The 10154-nt window shown below is 41.2% G+C and overlaps 1 long non-coding RNA gene across 1 annotated transcript in view; it reads left to right on the top strand.

Moving 5' to 3' along the window:
• Nucleotides 1–10154, top strand: part of LOC140612698 (uncharacterized) — a 67420-nt gene that overhangs the window by 4802 nt on the left and 52464 nt on the right. The gene's annotated exons all lie outside the window — the stretch shown is intronic.

The raw sequence follows: 10154 nt of genomic DNA, 5'->3' as shown, positions 1-10154 counted from the left end.
CCGCGCCCGCTCCACCCCGCCTGCCCGCGCCGTGCGCCGCCGGGCTCCGCCTGCACCCCCGCCCCCCCGCCCCCCCACTCCCGGCGGGTCTCCCCGCGGCCGCGCAGCGTCTGCGTGGTCCGCCCCCTCCCCGCCCCCCAGTCCGCCGCGGTCCCGCTCCTCGTCGTCCCGCAGACACCTGCTCACTTTCCTCTTCCTCTGCCCCCCTTCTGGACCAACTCATTTGCTGTGAGTGGTCAGCAGCCGCCCCCAGGAGGCGCCCCCGGTCCCAGCTTGCCGTCTTGGGCCCCGGGGCGCCCATCCCGCTGCTCGCAGGACGGTTCCACTTGGCTTGCCCTGCGCGCCCCTCCGGCGCGCCCCTACTGTTGCCCTGCGGGCACCACTTGCCGAGCGCTACCACCCAACCGACGCCCTAGCGGTCTCGCCCTCCTTCCGAAATACCTCTTGGGCGCTCTCCACTTCTGGGTTGGCTTCCTAGGTCCAGCCATCCTGGTTTGGGCTATTAACATATTCCTCGCAAAGATCTTGTCTGCACTCCAGCCTCCTTCAGATCCATCCCCCACCACTGCTGGAGCAAGCCACCTACAAGCCACCTACAAGCCACCTACAAGCCACCTACAACCCATGTGGGCCCGGGCAGTGCCTCTCTCTCTGCTTGAGACTGGCTGCCCGGCCTGGGACCTCAGGCTCTCTGTCTTCATAGACACTCTGGTCTGCCATTTTCGAGCACCTTCGGAGCTAGTCCTGGGTGTAGGACCCAGGTGGGACCACCCTATGGAAGGAAGGTCCGTGGTGTCTTTACTGCTGTTGAGCCTTCTCCCGGGAACTGGCACCTCATTCCCTCTTTCTCCTTCCCCAATTGGCTTCCTCTTACTCATTCTACACAACTCAAGATATGAGTCACTTGAGACAGGAATGCCTTCTCTGGTCTGCTGTCTATCGAAGAGAAGTCTGTCTGGGCCCCAAAGCTTCCCGTCTCTGCTGCATTCCTCATAGGGTAAAGACTTGCCCTTCAAGATGGCCTAGGAGGCCCTGCATGGTCTCTGCACTGCCCCTCCCCCATCACCTCCAACTCCAGCCCCTTTTCCCCCTGCTCTGGCCACACTGGGGTCTCAGTTCCCAGTGTCTATGCACACCCTAGGACCCCAGGGTCTTTGCACAGCTTGTTCTTTCTCTCTACCTGGTGCACTTTTCTGCCCTTCCTCACCTACTCAATTTTTGGCTCTCTTTCTAAGTGAGCATCATGTCCTCAGAGACAGCTTCCCTGACCCCTCCCCTCATTCCACCTCCAATTCAATCCAATCCTTCTTGGATAGATCAAAGCCTATAAAAAAACTACAGAGAGTAGTATCATCAAACCTGTTTGTTCTGCACCCCTCCCCTGCCCTCCAACCTTTGCCAAAGCTTAACATTTGTCATAATTTCTTCAAATCATTTTTTTCAAGAACATAAAACATCTTTAGATCTAGACAGAGCCCTTTGAACCCATGTCTGTCCCTCTCTTAAGGTAACCAACCACTCTCCTGCATTTGGGGCATATCATTGCTATACATGCTTTTGTATTTTTACTACATATGTTTGTGTCTATAAACACTTTATAGAATTGTTTGACATGTTTGTAAACTTTAGAGAAGTGGCATTATACTGAATATATCATTGTGCAACTCGCTTTTTTTTACTCAGCATTATGATTTGAAAATGTCACATTGATACATGTAGTTCTAAATCATACATTTTCACTGCTAATTCGGGACCCATTGTATGAGTTTCACCACATTCTATTTACCCATCTCTTTCTGAAGTTTGTTTAGCTGATTTTCACATTTGGTGTTGTTAGAAACAATGCTACAATTAATGTTTTTTAACCCATCCCCTTGTGTGAAAGTGAGCCATTGAGCAGATACTTGTGTGTGAAATTGCTGGACTCGGGTCATGTGAATTGGCAGCTTTACTCAGCATGGCTGAACAGTTTTTCAAAGTGGTCGTACCAATTTACACTTTGATAGCAATATGTAAGTAAGAGTTCCCATGCTTGGCATCCTCAACAACACTTGGTAATGTCAGCCTTTAAAATTTTTGCCAAGCTGATGGGTGTGAAATGGTATTTCGATGTTTTAATTTGCAAGTCCCTGTTTACAAGAGAGACTAAGCATACTTTCATTTGTTTATGGGCCGTTTGCCGTTCATCTTTTAAAAGTTGCCCTTGGTTTGACAGTGTTTCTATTGGATTATCTTTTATTATGTGTAGGAGCTCTTTATATGTTCTAGATACTAATCCTTTGTCAGGTGGTAGCCCATCTGGTGTCTTTTACTCCACTCAATTGCAGTTTAAATCTGTGTAATTATTTGATCAATGTCTGACTTGCCCACTAGACTATAAGCTCCATGAGAAGTGGGACCATCCCCTGTGACCAATGCATTGTCTAACACCTACCAGCAAACCAATAAATACTTCTGGACTGAATTGTATTTTTTTAATTTTTTAATTTATTTATGATAGTCACAGAGAGAGAGAGAGAGAGAGAGGCAGAGACATAGGCAGAGGGAGAAGCAGGCTCCATGCACCGGGAGCCCGATGTGGGATTCGATCCCGGGTCTCCAGGATTGCGCCCTGGGCCAAAGGCAGGCGCCAAACCGCTGTGCCACCCAGGGATCCCTGGACTGAATTGTATTGACATTATTTGTCTTTTTATATGCTTCTGCTCAGCCGTCAGCCTCAACCACACACTCACAAGGCTATAAATTCCTCGAGAGCAGGAATCTGGTGCTATTCTCCTCATCTTTGTATTTTCATCTTTGTCTCTATCACAACGCAACACCTCTGGCATGGAGTATATAGCCAATCATTTTTGCTTAATTAATTTTATTTGAGCCTTCTCTTTCCTTTCTCCCCACTTTATATTTTATCTCTAAGCCTAGTTATATATTATCTGTAAAATGAACAAACAATAAAGACCTCCTTGCAAGTCTGTGAAAATCACAATGTATAACATGCCAGTAAGAAGAGCAGTACTTAGCACACAGTTGGTGCTCAATAAGTGGTGACTTCTGTTGTTCCCACAATAATCATTTGGGTGACTAAAGATATACTCTGTTTAATTTTAACAGACAAAATTCTTTCAGAGAGAGAATAAAAGTGAACTTCCTGAAGATCTGGTGAGCGGGGTTTTTTTTTTTTTCCTTTATTGGCATTTGACCCATTATATAAGCCTCAGTCCCAACACGATCTCTGAAAAGCATCAAATATCATTCTTCTCCTTCTCTTTTATAAATTCCAGACATATCAAAGGCATACGAACCATACATAGAATTCAAACCTTTAAGTGGAAACATATAAAGGCCAATTCCACGTCTTTGGCCAGAAGTCAGAGAGCAGAAAGGAGGTCTGTCAGTGATACCAGGGGTGGGATTTAGTGGCTGCAGCCAGGGACAAAAGCAGAATTCTTACATCTGTTTCCTACATCTGCCATTGATTGTGTGACCTTTGATCTATTTATAAAACGAAGACAATAATTCTGGCTTTTTCTGGGAGGTTGAACTTCACTAATTACTCATTTTAAAATGCTTTGAGATCCTCAACATAAAAGGCAGTTTGGCTCTATTTAATCAGGGCTCCTGATAGGTAAACGGCCCAGCAACATCTGTCCGTGCTACACAGGAATATGATCTCTATTTTACCAGAAAGTGAGGTCCAGGAAGGTAGATTTGAGCGCCTAAAGTTGTAAGCTGCTGACAGACAGGAGGGAACCCCCTTCATCTCTGGCCCCAAGCTCGGAGGAATGAGAAATCTCAGGGCAGCCTTATTTGATCAAGATGTCATGCTCCACAGAGGCCCGTCATCTCTAGGGTTTCATCTCTGCCTGAGGAAAGCAGGTGTCTGCACTGAGTCCAGTGCAACGTGAGCTCACCACAGAGAACAATTAGAGCCACAATGACCTGCTGGTAGCGGCCTCTCCCCAGAAGGCCCAAAAGGAACTTTGCTGAGGGATGTAACTGGAGAAGGTGGGCGGCATCCAGGAGGCAGTGTAGACAGGGCCTCCTCTGAGGTCTGGGAGAGGGACCCTAAGGCCCAGGGAGGGCTGACAATTCTGCGTGGTAGCAGCTGAGGGCTCCAAGGGCCGCTACCATGGCTATTGGAATGGTCCATATTCCAGCCACATCCTGGAGTGGGCTTTGAGGAGAAGCAGAGGACCAGGCTCTACAACCCAACTGCAAAACTTAGCAGCTGTACAGTTTGGCCACTAAACCTCTCTGAGCCTCTTTGCCACCCCTGTGGGTTGGGGATGATGATAACCTGTCGGGGTCGTTAAGGAAGATTACAAGAGAAAAGGCATGCGACAGTACGCCACTGTGGAAGGGGTTAAGTCAGTACTCCTTGAGAAGATGAAAACACTAAGAACTCATTTAAGTCTGAGCAGAGCTCCCTCCCTTTTGAAACTGTTTTCTTTCTCTCTATTCTTAAGGTAATACTTGTACATGATTAAAAACAACAACAACAACAACAACAACAACAAACCCACACCAGAAAACAAAAAGCACAACAGCCTGAGAGAGGATATAGTGAAAAATGAGCATCTCTGCTGTTGGAACTTCTTGTGACCCTTTCTCTTCCCCTGGTGGCAATAAATATTAAATAATATTACCAGGCTTTAGTGTCTTTTTCCAGAGATAGCCAATGCATGTATGAGGATGTATGTGAATTTTAAACTGTGCCTCCTTTTGACATAGATAACATGCAATATACGTTCTTCTTACACTCTGCATTTTTTCCCCCTCACTGAACAATGTTCCTTGAAATGACTTGCATATCAGTATTTATAGAGGCACCTTTCTGAGAAGGCTGCACAGTATTGTACTGCATTTGCTCAGCCAGTTCTCTGCAGATAGACGTTTAGGTCTGTAAAGTTTCCTATTGCTGCTGTAACAAATTACCACACATTCAGTGGCTTAAAACAACAAAAACCTATTATCCAACAATTCTGTAAATCAGAAGCCCAAAACGGGTCTTGCTGGCTAAGATCAGGATGTCGGTAGCATTGCCTTCCCTCTGGAGGAGGCTTAAGGGGAGAATCCGTTTCCTTGCTCTTTCTAGCTACTAGAGACCACCTGCATTCGTTGGCTTGTGTCCCCTTCCTTCATATTCAAAACCAGCAACCGTAGATGGAGTTTTTCTCAAATCACCCTATTCTCACTCTTCTTTTCTACTTTCCTGCCTTCACTTCTAAGGACACTTGTGATTACATTGTGTCAACTTGGAGAATCTCCTTATTTTGTGTAGTCACCTTAATTCCATCTGCAACTTTAATTCTCTTTTGCCACGCATATTCACAGGTTCTGGGAATTGGGATGTGGACATTTGGGGGGGGCATTATTCTGCTTGCCACCACGTTATTTCTTGTTTTTTTTTTTTTCTTTCTTTTTTTTTTTTTTTGCTATTACAGAACTGATAAATGTCTTGTATAAATGCCATTTCCTACCCATGACTGTGTGTGTTAGAAAAGTCTGAGAAGTGGACTGCCTATGTGAAATGATATGTGTTTTAAAATTTTTGGAAGGTATTGTCAAATCTCGTTCCAAGGGGATCGTACTATTTTACACACCTACCACCACTGTATTTGTGCAAGCTTAAAAAAATTGGTAGCTTTTTAAAAATTTTATTTAATTTTTTTAAAGATTTATTTATTTATGATAGACATAGAGAGAGAGAGAGAGAGAGAGAGGCAGGGACACAGGTAGAGGGAGAAGCAGGCTCCATGCAGGGAGCCCAATGTGGGACTCGATTCCGGGACTCCAGGATCGCGCCCTGGGCCAAAGGCAGGCGCTAAACCGCTAAGCCACCCAGGGATCCCCAGCTTTTATTTTTTTAAGTGCAGTTTTAGGTTTACAGAGAAATTGATTAGAAAGTACAGTGTTCCCACATCCTTCCCTCCCCCCTTCATAGTTTGTTGTTTACATGCCCTATTAATGTGGCATATTTGTTACTATTGATGATACATTATCATCACACAAGGTCCATACTTTATATTAGGGTTCACTCTTTGTGTTGTACATTCTATGGGTTGACAAACGTCTAGGGACATGTATCCACCACCGTGGTGTCATACAGGGTAGTTTCACTGAACCTAAAAATGCTCTGTAGTCCGTCTGTTCATCCCTCCCTTTCTTGTCCCAAACCCCTAACAAACACTGATATTTTTACTGTCTCCATAGCTTTGCCTTTTCCCAAATGTCATATTGCAATTATAGACTCTTTTTAACCTTTTTAGATGGGCTTCTATCACCTAACAAGATGCATTTCATATTCCTTCATGTCTTTTTGTGGCTTGATGGCTCATTTATTTTTACTGCTAAATAATATTCCATGGTATGGATGTACCACAGGTGGTTTATCCATTCACATATTGAAGGACATCCTTGGTTGCTTCTGAGATTTGGCAATCATGAATGAAATTGCTATACAGTTGACACTTGAGCAACGAGGGGGTTAGGTGAGCTGACCCCTGCACAGTTGAAAATCCGAGTATAACTTTTGACTCCCCCCACTCCAGACTTAACTACTAATAGCCTACTATTGACCTTACCAAAACACAATTAACACATATTTTATATGTTATATGTATGATATGCATATTTTTACAGTAAAGTAAGCTAGAGAAAAGAAAATGTTATTAAGAAAATCATATGGGGGGCACCTGGCTGGCTTAGTCATAGGAGTGTGCATCTCTTGACCTTGGGTTTGTGAGTTTGAGCCCCACATTGAGTGTGGAGATGACTTAAAAATAAAAATCTTAAAAAACAAAAAAATTATGTGGAAGAGAAAATACATTTACAGTACTTTACTATATTTATCCAAAAAAAAATCTGCATATAAGCAGACCCACGCAGTTCAAACTTGTATCAGTGGTCAACTGTAAACATCTGTGTGCAGATTTTTATGTGGATCATAAGTTTCCAATTGTACTACTTTTTACACATCTTTGAACACACAGTATTTTGGAAAACTTTTTCACCTTGGCTAATCTGATAGATGAAAAATGTATCTAGTTGTTTTAATGTACATTCTTTTAATTGAGAGCAAAGTTGACATCTTTTCATATTTACATTTTTATTTCTGGAAATGATCTGTTCATGTTTGTTTTTCTATCTTAGTGACACAAACACACTTTTTATATAAAAAGGAAAATTGAAAATGTGTTATATTTTTACACATATTTTGTCCAGTTTATTATTTGTCTTTTGATTTTTTTCCATGTTAGAAATTTCAAACCTTTATTAAGTCAAATTTATACATTTTCTTTCTTGGGAGCCTTTGTGTGTGTGTCTTGCCTTTCTTACTCTGAGATTTAAAACAAACAAACAAACCCTGTTTACTTCTTGTGTTTTTCCAGCTTTCTTTTTGACATTTAAGTCTTTGATACATCTGGATATATTTAGGTGAAAGGAGCAAGGTAGGGTTCCAAGTGCCCTCCCCCTCATTGTTAACCCATCAAGGGATGTTGGTCCAGTATCATTTTCCAGATAATCCATCTTTCCTCTTTTTGGAAATGCCACTTTGGTTATATACTAAAGTCTGGTGGGTAACTGTATTTTATTCTAGTCTTTTGAGGTAACTATTTTGCTTACCAAAGTTTTACATCATGTTTTTTTATTTTTTTATTTTTTTTATTTTTTATTTTTATTTTTTATTTTTTTTCATGTTTTTTTAAATAACAGCTTTATTGAGATATAATTCACATACCATACACTTCAGCCTTTTAAGTGTACAATTCAGTTTTTTGCTAGCTTCACAGAGTTGTGTAATTATCACTGCTACCTAATTCCACCACATTTTCATTACCGCACAAAGAAGCCCTATACCTGTTAGTAGTCATGTTCTACTCTCTCCTGCCCCTGGCTCCTGGCAATCACTGATGTATTTTTTATTTCTATGGTTTTGCCTACTTGGGACATTTCATATAAATAGAATTATACAGTATGTGACATTTTATGGCTGACTTCTTTCGTTTGCCATAATATTCTCAAGGCTCATCCACATTGTAGCACAGATCAGTACTTCATTCCATTTTATTGCTGTATAATATTCCACTGTATGTCTATACCACATTTTATTTATTGATTCATTTATTGATGTACATTTGGGTTGTTTCCACTTTTTGGTTATCATCAATAATGCTGCAATAAACATTTATGTGGAGGTTTTTGTATAGATATATGTTTTCAGTTATCTTGGGTATATCTATGTATCTGTCTAGGAGCAGAATTGCTAGGTCCTATGATTACTCTATGTTTAACTTTTTGAAGAATCCCAGACTGTTTCCCAAAGAGTTGCAGCATTTTATATTCTTCCCTAACAGCAGTGTGTACGGATTCTGAGTTCTTCACATCCTTCAACACTGGTTAATATAGTTACCTTTTTGATTATAGCCCTCCTTGTGGGTGTAAATTGGTATCCAATTGTGGTTTTGATTTTCATTGCTCTAATGACCAGTGATGTAGGGCATCTTTTCCTGTGCTATTGACTATTTGCATATCTTATTTGGATAAATGTTTATTGAAATACTTCACCCATGGGCACTGTGGGGGGCACTTGATGGGATGAGCACTGGGTGTTGTGCTATGTGTTGACAAATTGAACTCCAATAAAAAAATATACCAAAAAAAAAAGAGAAATACTTCATGCATTTAAGATGAGATCATTTATCCTTTTTTATTGAGTAGTAAGAGCTCTTTATATATTCTGGACACTAGTCCCTCATCAGATATATGATTTGCAAATATTTTCTTCCATTCTGTGGGTTGTGTTTTCACTTCTTTAATGGTGTCCTATGAAGCACAAACATTTTTAATTTGGGGTTTTTTTTTCCTTACGTTTTTAATTTTGATGAAGTCTCAACTTATTTTTTTCCTTTTTTTCTGTGGTTTCCATGTCTTATCTAAGAAACTACATTATTTTTTAGTGTCTGGTAAGGAGTCTATCCTCACTGCCTTCCCCCACACATTTCCCATGCTAGTCAGGCTATTCTTGCATTCTTATGTTTCCACATGAACTTTAGAATCAGCCCATCTTGTTCCAAAAGCAATTCTTTTTGTATATTTTAAAAATTGGGGGATGCTTGGGTGGCTCAGTGGTTGAGCATCTGCCTTTGGCTCAGGATGTGATCCCAGGGTCCTGGGATCAAGTCCCACATCGGGCTCCCTGCAGGGAGCCCGCTTCTCCCTCTGCCTGCTTCTCTGCCTCTCTCTGTGTGTCTCTTCATGAATAAATAAATAAATAAAATCTTTTTAAAAAAAGTTCGAATCACTGTAACTATGATGATTTGTGAGCACTGACATCTTTACAATAGTGCATCTTCCTATTCAAAAACAGGGTATGTATTAAGCCTAGTAGCATTCTACAGCATTCTTACAGATTTAGCACATTTGTAATAGTTGTGTTTTTGTTGTGGCCCCTCTGAATGCAATCTTTCTTTTAATATTGTCTAACTGGTTGATGACTGCATATAAGAAAGCTACCCACTTTTATCAGTCATATCATCAGTCATCTTATTATATCAATATTGAATGATTTTATTGATAATTCCTGAATTAGCTATCTTGCATTTTGTAGGCTTCCAGTCCCATCGTCTAAAAATAATGATAATTTTGCTCTCTTCTTTCCTGTTTTCATACTTCCTGGTTTTTCTTTTCTTTTTCTTCCCCTCTGTTGTATAATTGTATAGGCCAGCGCTTCTAGAACAATGTTAAATAATGATGGTGTTAGTGGAGATCTTTATTTTGCTCTTGACTCTAAGGGAAATGCTTCCAGTGTTTACAGACTTTGCAGAGAGGCAGCTTCCAGTATCTCTTTTCTTTTATTGTGTTCTTTTTGTCAGGTTTCATACGCGGTTCTGTTGGCTTCATAAAAAGAATTTGGAAGTTTTCCTGCTTTCTCTTTGCTCTGGAACAATTTAAATAGCAGGTAAAATTCACCCATGAAACCATCTGGACCTGACACTTTTTTGGGGTATAGCTTTTTGAAAACACTCTCAATTTATTCTGCAGTATTTAATAGGCTTCAGGTTTTGGGAGTGTATTTTTTAAAACTCTTCTGGAATTAGCTGCAATATTTCCTATTTTCCTAGAAAATCATCCCTTCTACCCAGGGTTTAGACATT

Source organism: Canis lupus, chromosome 21 (assembly GCF_048164855.1).
Source record: "Canis lupus baileyi chromosome 21, mCanLup2.hap1, whole genome shotgun sequence".
Taxonomy (NCBI): domain Eukaryota; kingdom Metazoa; phylum Chordata; class Mammalia; order Carnivora; family Canidae; genus Canis; species Canis lupus.
Note: the sequence above shows the minus strand (reverse complement) of the source record. Positions and strands in the feature narration are given on the sequence as shown.